Source organism: Brienomyrus brachyistius, unplaced genomic scaffold, assembly GCF_023856365.1.
Source record: "Brienomyrus brachyistius isolate T26 unplaced genomic scaffold, BBRACH_0.4 scaffold34, whole genome shotgun sequence".
NCBI classification, from domain to species: domain Eukaryota; kingdom Metazoa; phylum Chordata; class Actinopteri; order Osteoglossiformes; family Mormyridae; genus Brienomyrus; species Brienomyrus brachyistius.
Window position 1 is genome coordinate 3,799,214 of NW_026042309.1, and position 15,458 is coordinate 3,814,671.

The window sequence follows — 15,458 nt, forward strand, 5'->3', positions numbered from 1 at the left end:
AGCAGACCGCTCTCGGTTGCCGCGTCAGGTTAACATCTGGGCCAGAGCAGGACCTTACTGTATGTTAGCCACAGGTGACCAGGCTCTGAGATTAGGCCCTATTGTGGCCCACATACCACATGGAATGACGCCGATTGAGCAGACCGCTCTCGGTTGCCGCGTCAGGTTAACATCTGGGCCAGAGCAGGACCTTACTGTATGTTAGCCACAGGTGACCAGGCTCTGAGATCAGGCCCTATTGTGGCCCACATTCCACATGGAATGACGCCGATTGAGCAGACCGCTCTCGGTTGCCGCGTCAGGTTAACATCTGGGTCAGAGAAGGACCTTACTGCATGTTAGTCACAGGTGACCAGGCTCTGAGATCAGGCCCTATTGTGGCCCACATGCCACCTGGAATGACGGCGATTGAGCAGACCGCTCTCGGTTGCCGCGTCAGCTTAACATCTGGACCAGAGCAGGACTTTACTGTATGTTAGCCACAGGTGACCAGGCTCTGAGATCAGGGCCTATTGTGGCCCACATACCACATGGAATGACGCCGATTGAGCAGACCGCTCTCGGTTGCCGCGTCAGCTTAACATCTGGACCAGAGCAGGACCTTACTGTATGTTAGCCACAGGTGACCAGGCTCTGAGATCAGGCCCTATTGTGGCCCACATGCCACCTGGAATGACGGCGATTGAGCAGACCGTTCTCGGTTGCCGCGTCAGGTTAACGTCTGGGCCAGAGCAGGACCTTACTGTATGTTAGCCACAGGTGACCAGGCTCTGAGATCAGGCCCTATTGTGGCCCACATTCCACATGGAATGACGCCGATTGAGCAGACCGCTCTCGGTTGCCGCGTCAGGTTAATATCTGGGTCAGAGAAGGACCTTACTGCATGTTAGTCACAGGTGACCAGGCTCTGAGATCAGGCCCTATTGTGGCCCACATGCCACCTGGAATGACGGCGATTGAGCAGACCGCTCTCGGTTGCCGCGTCAGCTTAACATCTGGACCAGAGCAGGACTTTACTGTATGTTAGCCACAGGTGACCAGGCTCTGAGATCAGGGCCTATTGTGGCCCACATACCACATGGAATGACGCCGATTTAGCAGACCGCTCTCGGTTGCCGCGTCAGCTTAACATCTGGACCAGAGCAGGACCTTACTGTATGTTAGGCACAGGTGACCAGGCTCTGAGATCAGGCCCTATTGTGGCCCACATACCACATGGAATGACGTCAATTGAGCAGACCGCTCTCGGTTGCCGCGTCAGCTTAACATCTGGACCAGAGCAGGACCTTACTGTATGTTAGCCACAGGTGACCAGGCTCTGAGATCAGGCCCTATTGTGGCCCACATCCCACATGGAATGACGCCGATTGAGTAGACCGCTTTCGGTTGCCGCGTCAGGTTAACGTCTAGGCCAGAGCAGGACCGTACTGTATGTTAGTCACAGGTGACCAGGCTCTGAGATCAGGCCCTATTGTGGCCTACATAACACATGGAATGACGCCGATTGAGCAGACCGCTCTCGGTTGCCGCGTCAGGTTAACATCTGGGCCAGAGCAGGACCTAACTGTATGTTAGCCACAGGTGACCAGGCTCTGAGATTAGGCCCTATTGTGGCCCACATAACACATGGAATGACGCCGATTGAGCAGACCGCTCTCGGTTGCCGCGTCAGGTTAACATCCGGGCCAGAACAGGACCTTACTGTATGTTAGTCACAGGTGACCAGGCTCTGAGATCAGGCCCTATTGTGGCCCACATACCACATGGAATGACGGCGATTGAGCAGACCGCTCTCGGATACCGCGTCAGGTTAACATCTGGGTCAGAGCAGGACCTTACTGTATGTTAGTCACAGGTGACCAGGCTCTGAGATCAGGCCCTATTGAGGCCCACATACCACATGGAATGAGGCCGATTGAGCAGACCGCTCACGGTTGCCGCGTCAGGTTAACATCTGGGCCAGAGCAGGACCTTACTGTATGTTAGCCACAGGTGACCAGGCTCTGAGATCAGGCCCTATTGTGGCCCACATTCCACATGGAATGACGCCGATTGAGCAGACCGCTCTCGGTTGCCGCGTCAGGTTAACATCTGGGTCATAGAAGGACCTTACTGCATGTTAGTCACAGGTGACCAGGCTCTGAGATCAGGCCCTATTGTGGCCCACATGCCACCTGGAATGACGGCGATTGAGCAGACCGCTCTCGGTTGCCGCGTCAGCTTAACATCTGGACCAGAGCAGGACTTTACTGTATGTTAGCCACAGGTGACCAGGCTCTGAGATCAGGGCCTATTGTGGCCCACATACCACATGGAATGACGCCGATTTAGCAGACCGCTCTCGGTTGCCGCGTCAGCTTAACATCTGGACCAGAGCAGGACCTTACTGTATGTTAGGCACAGGTGACCAGGCTCTGAGATCAGGCCCTATTGTGGCCCACATACCACATGGAATGACGTCGATTGAGCAGACCGCTCTCGGGTGCCGCGTCAGCTTAACATCTGGACCAGAGCAGGACCTTACTGTATGTTAGCCACAGGTGACCAGGCTCTGAGATCAGGCCCTATTGTGGCCCACATACCACATGGAATGACGCCGATTGAGCAGACCGCTTTCGGTTGCCGCGTCAGGTTAACGTCTGGGCCAGAGCAGGACCGTACTGTATGTTAGTCACAGGTGAGCAGGCTCTGAGATCAGGCCCTATTGTGGCCTACATAACACATGGAATGACGCCGATTGAGCAGACCGCTCTCGGTTGCCGCGTCAGGTTAACATCTGGGCCAGAGCAGGACCTAACTGTATGTTAGCCACAGGTGACCAGGCTCTGAGATTAGGCCCTATTGTGGCCCACATAACACATGGAATGACGCCGATTGAGCAGACCGCTCTCGGTTGCCGCGTCAGGTTAACATCTGGGCCAGAGCAGGACCTTACTGTATGTTAGCCACAGGTGACCAGGCTCTGAGATTAGGCCCTATTGTGGCCCACATACCACATGGAATGACGCCGATTGAGCAGACCGCTCTCGGTTGCCGCGTCAGGTTAACATCTGGGCCAGAGCAGGACCTTACTGTATGTTAGCCACAGGTGACCAGGCTCTGAGATCAGGCCCTATTGTGGCCCACATTCCACATGGAATGACGCCGATTGAGCAGACCGCTCTCGGTTGCCGCGTCAGGTTAACATCTGGGTCAGAGAAGGACCTTACTGCATGTTAGTCACAGGTGACCAGGCTCTGAGATCAGGCCCTATTGTGGCCCACATGCCACCTGGAATGACGGCGATTGAGCAGCCCGCTCTCGGTTGCCGCGTCAGCTTAACATCTGGACCAGAGCAGGACTTTACTGTATGTTAGCCACAGGTGACCAGGCTCTGAGATCAGGGCCTATTGTGGCCCACATACCACATGGAATGACGCCGATTGAGCAGACCGCTCTCGGTTGCCGCGTCAGCTTAACATCTGGACCAGAGCAGGACCTTACTGTATGTTAGCCACAGGTGACCAGGCTCTGAGATCAGGCCCTATTGTGGCCCACATGCCACCTGGAATGACGGCGATTGAGCAGACCGTTCTCGGTTGCCGCGTCAGGTTAACGTCTGGGCCAGAGCAGGACCTTACTGTATGTTAGTCACAGGTGACCAGGCTCTGAGATCAGGCCCTATTGTGGCCCACATACCACATGGAATGACGCCGATTGAGCAGACCGCTTTCGGTAGCCGCGTCAGGTTAACGTCTAGGCCAGAGCAGGACCTAACTGTATGTTAGCCACAGGTGACCAGGCTCTGAGATTAGGCCCTATTGTGGCCCACATACCACATGGAATGACGCCTATTGAGCAGACCGCTCTCGGTTGCCGCGTCAGGTTAACATCTGGGTCAGAGATGGACCTTACTGCATGTTAGTCACAGGTGACCAGGCTCTGAGATCAGGCCCTATTGTGGCCCACATGCCACCTGGAATGACGCCGATTGAGCAGACCGCTCTCGGTTGCCGCGTCAGGTTAACATCTGGACCAGAGCAGGACTTTACTTTATGTTAGCCACAGGTGACCAGGCTCTGAGATCAGGCACTATTGTGGCCCACATACCACATGGAATGACGCCGATTGAGCAGACCGCTCTCGGTTGCCGCGTCAGGTTAACATCTGGGCCAGAGCAGGACCTTACTGTATGTTAGCCACAGGTGACCAGGCTCTGAGATTAGGCCCTATTGTGGCCCACATACCACATGGAATGACGCCGATTGAGCAGACCGCTCTCGGTTGCCGCGTCAGCTTAACATCTGGACCAGAGCAGGACCTTACTGTATGTTAGCCACAGGTGACCAGGCTCTGAGATTAGGCCCTATTGTGGCCCACATACCACATGAAATGACGCCGATTGAGCAGACCGCTTTCGGTTGCCGCGTCAGGTTAACGTCTGGGCCAGAGCAGGACCGTACTATATGTAGTCACAGGTGACAAGGCTCTGAGATCAGGCCCTATTGTGGCCCACATACCACATGGAATGACGGCAATTGAGCAGACCGCTCTCGGTTGCCGCGTCAGGTTAACATCTGGGCCAGAGCAGGACCTTACTGTATGTTAGCCACAGGTGACCAGGCTCTGAGATTAGGCACTATTGTGGCCCACATACCACATGGAATGACGCCGATTGAGCAGACCGCTCTCGGTTGCCGCGTCAGGTTAACATCTGGGCCAGAGCAGGACCTTACTGTATGTTAGCCACAGGTGACCAGGCTCTGAGATTAGGCCCTATTGTGGCCCACATACCACATGGAATGACGCCGATTGAGCAGACCGCTCTCGGTTGCCGCGTCAGCTTAACATCTGGACCAGAGCAGGACCTTACTGTATGTTAGCCACAGGTGACCAGGCTCTGAGATCAGGCCCTATTGTGGCCCACATACCACATGGAATGACGCCGATTGAGCAGACCGCTCTCGGTTGCCGCGTCAGGTTAACATCTGGGCCAGAGCAGGACCTTACTGTATGTTATCCACAGGTGACCAGGCTCTGAGATTAGACACTATTGTGGCCCACATACCACATGGAATGACGGCGATTGAGCAGACCGCTCTCGGTTGCCGCGTCAGGTTAACATCTGGGTCAGAGCAGGACCTTACTGAATGTTAGGCACAGGTGACCAGGCTCTGAGATCAGGCCCTATTGTGGCCCACATACCACATGGAATGACGCCGATTGAGCAGACCGCTCTCGGTTGCCGCGTCAGCTTAACATCTGGACCAGAGCAGGACCTTACTGTATGTTAGCCACAGGTGACCAGGCTCTGAGATCAGGCCCTATTGTGGCCCACATACCACATGGAATGACGCCGATTGAGCAGACCGCTCTCGGTTGCCATGTCAGGGTAACATCTGGGTCAGAGCAGGACCTTACTGTATGTTAGTCACAGGTGACCAGGCTCTGAGATCAGGCCCTATTGTGGCCCACATACCACATGGAATGACGGCAATTGAGCGGACCGCTCTCGGTTGCCGCGTCAGGTTAACGTCTGGGCCAGAGCAGGACCGTACTGTATGTTAGTCACAGGTGACCAGGCTCTGAGATCAGGCCCTATTGTGGCCCACATACCACATGGAATGACGCCGATTGACCGGACCGCTCTCGGTTGCCGCGTCAGCTTAACATCTGGACCAGAGCAGGACCTTACTGTATGTTAGCCACAGGTGACCAGCCTCTGAGATCAGGCCCTATTGTGGCCCACATACCACATGGAATGACGCCGATTGAGCATACCGCTCTCGGTTGCCATGTCAGGTTAACATCTGGGGCAGAGCAGGACCTTACTGTATGTTAGTCACAAGTGAACAGGCTCTGAGATCAGGCCCTATTGTTTCCCACATACCACATGGAATGACGGCGATTGAGCAGACCGCTCTCGGTTGCCATGGCAAGTTAACATCTGGGCCAGAGCAGGACCTTACTGCATGTTAGCCACAGGTGACCAGGCTCTGAGATCAGGCCCTGTTGTGGCCCACTACCCGTTTCTGAACCTCACAGATGTTAATCACAAAAAGGCCACATAATGTCCCTGATTAGGCTTCAAATGTGTTTAAAAACAACAAAAGTCCAACGTCTTCAAGTATTTTTAATTTGAGAAAAAAAAGAAACCTTTGGATGTCTGGTGCTGGGGGGGGGGGGGGGGGGGTACTGTCTTGTTGGACACACCCTTTATATTTACAGCATTTAGCAGACACTTGTATCCAGAGCAGATTCCTTTTTTAACTTGGTGTGAAGGGTCTTGCTTAGGGACCTAATGCTAGGGACTCAAACCGACAACTTCATTGTTCAGAGGAAAGCATCCACTAGACCACCAGCACACCCTCTTTTTCATGCACCTACCACTGGGAAAGTATTTTTTGGAAGTAGTCCCATTCCCAGTTGCAGAAAAAGTAAATACTTTTCCACACTGTAAAAAATGGCTGTGAAATTAACAGCTAAATGCTGTAAAATACCAACATTAAAAAAGTTTAAATAGAAAAACAATGAAGCAATGTTTTATTTACAGTAATATTCACTAAACTATTAAACCAAACAAAACTTTTAATTTTACAGTTCGTAAATGTGAAAATTATATTTCTACAGGGGTGTAGATTTAGGGTGGATGGAGGGGATGTGTCCCCACCAATATCCTCCGACCATTGAAATGTCCCCACCAATAATTTAATCCACTTAAAAAAATAAACAATCGTGCTGTCAACATTAACTTAGACACGCAGAAAGGGATAAATCACGTTCTCTCCTTGAGTCCTCCCGCCCCCAAAACACATGTGAACATTTTGATTGGCTGTGCATTTCCCTGCTATCATGTGAGAGGCTGTGGCTGCGTTCAGATACAAGCAGCACCAAATGCAGTGGATTTTTTTCCCCGTGCAAGAAGGTGTGTTGGGTGTGGTGACACATGTGAGGATGGCGGCAGCAAAAAAAAAAGAAGCTGGACATAAGGAGCTTTTTTTCAAAGAAAAGTGTAAGTCACGTCAAGTTCGCTAGTGAATCCATCAAAGTCCATCAAAGTAACGACAGCAGTTAACGTTAATGCTAGTGGGGGGTTTTTTACCGCTTTGACGCACATTCATTATAGCAGGGCAGGCTATAGTCTGTGAATACGGACTTAAAACTAACAGCAGATTAAACAACTAAATTGAAAAGTATAAATATGATCCCTGTCAGTTCTCCTAATCTAATGACGACTATTTGTCAGAAATCAGTCTTGTGAAAGAAATTGATATGCTACATACTAATATTGCCATGGCTAGAATTTTAATGACAGTTCACCAATAGACAATCCACTTCGCACAAATAGTTTTTAAAATGCATTCACTGACTTGGCAAACATTAATGATTTGATTCGAGATTTGCACACTAAGACTCAGAAAAAGTTAAATTAAATGATTGCTGTTTAAATGGCATGTGTTTATCCTGTTTTGTCAGGTGACAGAACCTAAACAACTGTACTGTGTATCAGACAGTGATGGAGAGAAGGGGTCACAGGTGATGTTGAACTTGATATTATTATACCTAGTTGTCCTGAGATTTAACATTGTTATCAATAATAGGCTGATGCATTCTCTGTCAATGCTCATAAGGAATCCCTCAATGTTTTTTTATTAGGGGACAGAAGCAGATCAGCCATGTTGTAGTTCAGGTGAAGAGGCAAGGTCACAGGAGGTGAATCTGAATGTTGATTATATATAACATATACTATGTGTGTGTGTATTATACATGTTGATTATACTAATATTTAACATTATGAGGAGTGATAGGCTGAGGATGTAAGTGATTCATTAGTGTTTTTGGCAAAAGTTTTGAATTGACATGTCTCACTTTTTTGTCACGCTATTTCATCAGGTGGCAATCCTGTCAGGTACTAGTGCAGTCAGAGGGGAAGAGTTAGGGTCAAAGGTCAGGCCTATTAAAGGCATTGTCCAGCCCCCAAAAAAACTTTACTCACTATTTACTCCTTAAGTGGTTCCAAACTTTTATGATTTTCTTTATTTTGTTGAATACAAAATAAGATATTGTGAAAAAAGCTGAAAACCGTTAAACTTTGACTTCCGTAGCAGGAAAAACAAATACTATGTAAATCAATGGCTACAGGTTTTCAGCATTCTTCAAAATATCTTCTTTAGTGTTCATCAGAAGAAAAAAAACTTAAAAAGACATGTGACAAGTGGAGGATGAATAAATGATGACAGAATTTTCATTTTTTGCATGAACTGTCCCTTTAAGCACATAATCATCATAAATCATAAATATGTTATCTAAATAAAATGAGTGGTGTGTTCTCATAAAGTCACATATGTATCATCATAGTCAGTCTTACAGTATAATTAATTGTATAATGTGGTGTATTTCTAAGGAAACTGGTCCACCTGTAGTGAGCAGCAGGGAGAGTAGCAGTGAAAGTGAGAACAATGAGGAACAGTGTAGTAGTGGAGATATTCTGCATATTACAAATAAGCCAAACCAGACTAACGCCAAATCCATCCCTGTTCAAACATTGTCCAATAGGGTCCTCCATTTTCAGGAAAGGTGGTACAAAGAATATCCATGGCTTCATTATAGCCCCACAGTTAAGGAAATTCTCTGTTTTCACTGTGTGAAAATATATACCATACAGAAAAGTACTATGTCAAAAAAGGCAGACCCTGCACTCTGCTCAAAGGGGTCCACTAACTGGAAAAATGCTCTTGAAAGATTTGAACGCCATCAAAATACTAAATCCCATCATCATGCAGTCACAGTTAGCTGTCAAGAAGCAGTCCCAATAAATACACAACTCTCAACTGCCTGGTCAAAACAACAGGAAAATGCCAGACACTGCTTACAAATTATTGTAGGTGCAGTACAGTATCTTACTAGGCAGGGTTTGGCACTGCGTGGTCATGACAAAGACGATGGTAACCTATTTCAATATTTTAAATATAAAGCCAAGGATGATGCCTGTCTTTCTGACTGGCTATGCCATTGTCATGACTATACCTCTCCACAAGTGCAAAATGAGATTTTGCAGATGTTAGGAAACAGCATTGTCAGAAATATTGCACAGACTATCCAGTCTCTATCTGTCCTGCAGTTCCCAATCATTATAGATGGTACTCAAGATATCTCAGGTGCAGAGCAAGAGTCTATATGTTTAAGATATGTGGATGAGGACCTGGTTCCACATGAGGTTTTTATTGGCTTATATGAGGTCTCAGGAACTACAGGAGTGGAGATTGCCAAGATGGCTGTGGATGTGCTTTTGAGGTTGAATATTCCGATGACATGTTTAAGAGGTCAGACATATGATGGTGCTGCCAACATGTCTGTACTGTATGTTAGCCACAGGTGACCAGGCTCTGAGATTAGGCACTATTGTGGCCCACATACCACATGGAATGACGCCGATTGAGCAGACCGCTCTCGGTTGCCGCGTCAGGTTAACATCTGGGCCAGAGCAGGACCTTACTGTATGTTAGCCACAGGTGACCAGGCTCTGAGATTAGGCCCTATTGTGGCCCACATACCACATGGAATGACGCCGATTGAGCAGACCGCTCTCGGTTGCCGCGTCAGCTTAACATCTGGACCAGAGCAGGACCTTACTGTATGTTAGCCACAGGTGACCAGGCTCTGAGATCAGGCCCTATTGTGGCCCACATACCACATGGAATGACGCCGATTGAGCAGACCGCTCTCGGTTGCCGCGTCAGGTTAACATCTGGGCCAGAGCAGGACCTTACTGTATGTTATCCACAGGTGACCAGGCTCTGAGATTAGACACTATTGTGGCCCACATACCACATGGAATGACGGCGATTGAGCAGACCGCTCTCGGTTGCCGCGTCAGGTTAACATCTGGGTCAGAGCAGGACCTTACTGAATGTTAGGCACAGGTGACCAGGCTCTGAGATCAGGCCCTATTGTGGCCCACATACCACATGGAATGACGCCGATTGAGCAGACCGCTCTCGGTTGCCGCGTCAGCTTAACATCTGGACCAGAGCAGGACCTTACTGTATGTTAGCCACAGGTGACCAGGCTCTGAGATCAGGCCCTATTGTGGCCCACATACCACATGGAATGACGCCGATTGAGCAGACCGCTCTCGGTTGCCATGTCAGGGTAACATCTGGGTCAGAGCAGGACCTTACTGTATGTTAGTCACAGGTGACCAGGCTCTGAGATCAGGCCCTATTGTGGCCCACATACCACATGGAATGACGGCAATTGAGCGGACCGCTCTCGGTTGCCGCGTCAGGTTAACGTCTGGGCCAGAGCAGGACCGTACTGTATGTTAGTCACAGGTGACCAGGCTCTGAGATCAGGCCCTATTGTGGCCCACATACCACATGGAATGACGCCGATTGACCGGACCGCTCTCGGTTGCCGCGTCAGCTTAACATCTGGACCAGAGCAGGACCTTACTGTATGTTAGCCACAGGTGACCAGCCTCTGAGATCAGGCCCTATTGTGGCCCACATACCACATGGAATGACGCCGATTGAGCATACCGCTCTCGGTTGCCATGTCAGGTTAACATCTGGGGCAGAGCAGGACCTTACTGTATGTTAGTCACAAGTGAACAGGCTCTGAGATCAGGCCCTATTGTTTCCCACATACCACATGGAATGACGGCGATTGAGCAGACCGCTCTCGGTTGCCATGGCAAGTTAACATCTGGGCCAGAGCAGGACCTTACTGCATGTTAGCCACAGGTGACCAGGCTCTGAGATCAGGCCCTGTTGTGGCCCACTACCCGTTTCTGAACCTCACAGATGTTAATCACAAAAAGGCCACATAATGTCCCTGATTAGGCTTCAAATGTGTTTAAAAACAACAAAAGTCCAACGTCTTCAAGTATTTTTAATTTGAGAAAAAAAAAAAACCTTTGGATGTCTGGTGCTGGGGGGGGGGGGGGGGGGGGTACTGTCTTGTTGGACACACCCTTTATATTTACAGCATTTAGCAGACACTTGTATCCAGAGCAGATTCCTTTTTTAACTTGGTGTGAAGGGTCTTGCTTAGGGACCTAATGCTAGGGACTCAAACCGACAACTTCATTGTTCAGAGGAAAGCATCCACTAGACCACCAGCACACCCTCTTTTTCATGCACCTACCACTGGGAAAGTATTTTTTGGAAGTAGTCCCATTCCCAGTTGCAGAAAAAGTAAATACTTTTCCACACTGTAAAAAATGGCTGTGAAATTAACAGCTAAATGCTGTAAAATACCAACATTAAAAAAGTTTAAATAGAAAAACAATGAAGCAATGTTTTATTTACAGTAATATTCACTAAACTATTAAACCAAACAAAACTTTTAATTTTACAGTTCGTAAATGTGAAAATTATATTTCTACAGGGGTGTAGATTTAGGGTGGATGGAGGGGATGTGTCCCCACCAATATCCTCCGACCATTGAAATGTCCCCACCAATAATTTAATCCACTTAAAAAAATAAACAATCGTGCTGTCAACATTAACCTAGACACGCAGAAAGGGATAAATCACGTTCTCTCCTTGAGTCCTCCCGCCCCCAAAACACATGTGAACATTTTGATTGGCTGTGCATTTCCCTGCTATCATGTGAGAGGCTGTGGCTGCGTTCAGATACAAGCAGCACCAAATGCAGTGGATTTTTTTCCCCGTGCAAGAAGGTGTGTTGGGTGTGGTGACACATGTGAGGATGGCGGCAGCAAAAAAAAAAGAAGCTGGACATAAGGAGCTTTTTTTCAAAGAAAAGTGTAAGTCACGTCAAGTTCGCTAGTGAATCCATCAAAGTCCATCAAAGTAACGACAGCAGTTAACGTTAATGCTAGTGGGGGGTTTTTTACCGCTTTGACGCACATTCATTATAGCAGGGCAGGCTATAGTCTGTGAATACGGACTTAAAACTAACAGCAGATTAAACAACTAAATTGAAAAGTATAAATATGATCCCTGTCAGTTCTCCTAATCTAATGACGACTATTTGTCAGAAATCAGTCTTGTGAAAGAAATTGATATGCTACATACTAATATTGCCATGGCTAGAATTTTAATGACAGTTCACCAATAGACAATCCACTTCGCACAAATAGTTTTTAAAATGCATTCACTGACTTGGCAAACATTAATGATTTGATTCGAGATTTGCACACTAAGACTCAGAAAAAGTTAAATTAAATGATTGCTGTTTAAATGGCATGTGTTTATCCTGTTTTGTCAGGTGACAGAACCTAAACAACTGTACTGTGTATCAGACAGTGATGGAGAGAAGGGGTCACAGGTGATGTTGAACTTGATATTATTATACCTAGTTGTCCTGAGATTTAACATTGTTATCAATAATAGGCTGATGCATTCTCTGTCAATGCTCATAAGGAATCCCTCAATGTTTTTTTATTAGGGGACAGAAGCAGATCAGCCATGTTGTAGTTCAGGTGAAGAGGCAAGGTCACAGGAGGTGAATCTGAATGTTGATTATATATAACATATACTATGTGTGTGTGTATTATACATGTTGATTATACTAATATTTAACATTATGAGGAGTGATAGGCTGAGGATGTAAGTGATTCATTAGTGTTTTTGGCAAAAGTTTTGAATTGACATGTCTCACTTTTTTGTCACGCTATTTCATCAGGTGGCAATCCTGTCAGGTACTAGTGCAGTCAGAGGGGAAGAGTTAGGGTCAAAGGTCAGGCCTATTAAAGGCATTGTCCAGCCCCCAAAAAAACTTTACTCACTATTTACTCCTTAAGTGGTTCCAAACTTTTATGATTTTCTTTATTTTGTTGAATACAAAATAAGATATTGTGAAAAAAGCTGAAAACCGTTAAACTTTGACTTCCGTAGCAGGAAAAACAAATACTATGTAAATCAATGGCTACAGGTTTTCAGCATTCTTCAAAATATCTTCTTTAGTGTTCATCAGAAGAAAAAAAACTTAAAAAGACATGTGACAAGTGGAGGATGAATAAATGATGACAGAATTTTCATTTTTTGCATGAACTGTCCCTTTAAGCACATAATCATCATAAATCATAAATATGTTATCTAAATAAAATGAGTGGTGTGTTCTCATAAAGTCACATATGTATCATCATAGTCAGTCTTACAGTATAATTAATTGTATAATGTGGTGTATTTCTAAGGAAACTGGTCCACCTGTAGTGAGCAGCAGGGAGAGTAGCAGTGAAAGTGAGAACAATGAGGAACAGTGTAGTAGTGGAGATATTCTGCATATTACAAATAAGCCAAACCAGACTAACGCCAAATCCATCCCTGTTCAAACATTGTCCAATAGGGTCCTCCATTTTCAGGAAAGGTGGTACAAAGAATATCCATGGCTTCATTATAGCCCCACAGTTAAGGAAATTCTCTGTTTTCACTGTGTGAAAATATATACCATACAGAAAAGTACTATGTCAAAAAAGGCAGACCCTGCACTCTGCTCAAAGGGGTCCACTAACTGGAAAAATGCTCTTGAAAGATTTGAACGCCATCAAAATACTAAATCCCATCATCATGCAGTCACAGTTAGCTGTCAAGAAGCAGTCCCAATAAATACACAACTCTCAACTGCCTGGTCAAAACAACAGGAAAATGCCAGACACTGCTTACAAATTATTGTAGGTGCAGTACAGTATCTTACTAGGCAGGGTTTGGCACTGCGTGGTCATGACAAAGACGATGGTAACCTATTTCAATATTTTAAATATAAAGCCAAGGATGATGCCTGTCTTTCTGACTGGCTATGCCATTGTCATGACTATACCTCTCCACAAGTGCAAAATGAGATTTTGCAGATGTTAGGAAACAGCATTGTCAGAAATATTGCACAGACTATCCAGTCTCTATCTGTCCTGCAGTTCCCAATCATTATAGATGGTACTCAAGATATCTCAGGTGCAGAGCAAGAGTCTATATGTTTAAGATATGTGGATGAGGACCTGGTTCCACATGAGGTTTTTATTGGCTTATATGAGGTCTCAGGAACTACAGGAGTGGAGATTGCCAAGATGGCTGTGGATGTGCTTTTGAGGTTGAATATTCCGATGACATGTTTAAGAGGTCAGACATATGATGGTGCTGCCAACATGTCTGGAGCATATTCAGGTGCTCAGGCAGTACTGAAGAAACATCAGCCATTGGCTTTATATGTACACTGTGGAACTCACTGCCTTAACCTAATCACACAGGCTGCATGCCAAGCTAGTCCTTTAATTCGAGATGCTTTAGAGTGGGTACATGATCTAGGGTCATTAAGCAAACAGTCTGGAAAATTCACAGCTATGTTTGCAGCTGTGGCAGCAGATTCAGATGTACCATCAGCATCACTCAGACCTCTCTGTCCAACCAGGTGGACAGTAAGGGGAACTGCTATCAAAGCAGTGCTGTCTCACTATGAAAGCGTCTTGACAAGCTTAGAGGAGATGGCAGCAACTGGATCTAGCACAGGTGCCAGGGCGAATGGACTGCGTGAGAGGTTCGAAAAAGGTAAAACTCTGCTGGGGCTTCTTTTGGCATTAGAAGTTATTGAGGAGCTAGAATGTCTGAACAAGTCTCTGCAGAAACGGATTGCAACTATTGCAGGAATGCAACAATCAATAGAGTGTGTTACATCAACTCTCCAGTTCAAAAGGAATGAAGAAAGATTTCAGGAGATTTTTAAGAATGCAGTGAAAATGGTGGACTCTCTTGGCATTAACCCTACTATTATCCTAGCATTTCCACCCATCTGTTATCTTGGGCGTGGCCGGTCGGGTCGGTGCCGACCCGTGTCCTAAATCAGCCTCCCTCAACCCTCAAACATTTTTTTATCATCCAGTTTGTTTCCTTACTTCTTGGATGCCTTGTTATGCTTCCTTATCCATGAAAAGATTTTAAAATTTGGTTTTAAAATTTTTGGTGTGGCCCTCTGAAGATGAGACTTATGATGTCAATAGAACGGCCCAGTCCAAAAAAATTGGTAAAATAAACCTCAGGAGAATTATATAAATAAATCAAAGGTTTATATGTTACCTGACTATTACTGAGGGGTATTAGAACACAACTGTAAAAAAAAAAAAAATTACAATTTTTTATTTTAATAATATTACTATCAATATCAATATTATTAATTAGTAACATCTGTGGTGTTAGGATCGGTTTTGACCCATATATATTTACTTCAAGAAGAAGGCAAAAAAAGTTTGTTTTTTTTCCAAAAGTTGAACTTTAATTCAAATCACAAAGACAAAGCCAAACAAGTAACACAAAATAAAATACAAAATAAATTACAAAATGTATATCAAACAAACAATCAAACCAATAGAATTAGTAGTACAGTGGTAGGGTGGTAGCTCTCCAGGAGCAGGATTGGTACTGTATGTTTACACTATGTGCAAGTAGGACAGTAAGTGACATTTTTAGTGTGCTCTTTGCAAATATATTTCTTGCATTTGACACACATTGAATTGGTTTTTC

General features: G+C 46.2%; 1 protein-coding gene and 2 long non-coding RNA genes across 3 annotated transcripts in view; all 3 read left to right on the forward strand.

Annotated features, from left to right (window-relative positions):
* The window catches only part of LOC125721584 (NACHT, LRR and PYD domains-containing protein 12-like), a 499,105-nt gene that overhangs the window by 229,722 nt on the left and 253,925 nt on the right, over positions 1-15,458 (forward strand). The gene's annotated exons all lie outside the window — the stretch shown is intronic.
* Positions 6,803-7,903, forward strand: LOC125721650 (uncharacterized). Its single transcript, XR_007385889.1, has 3 exons — positions 6,803-6,991; positions 7,456-7,515; positions 7,636-7,903. It is a non-coding gene; the product is annotated as an uncharacterized LOC125721650 (long non-coding RNA).
* Positions 11,485-12,752, forward strand: LOC125721646 (uncharacterized). The gene is made up of 3 exons (XR_007385884.1): positions 11,485-11,752; positions 12,217-12,276; positions 12,397-12,752. It is a non-coding gene; the product is annotated as an uncharacterized LOC125721646 (long non-coding RNA).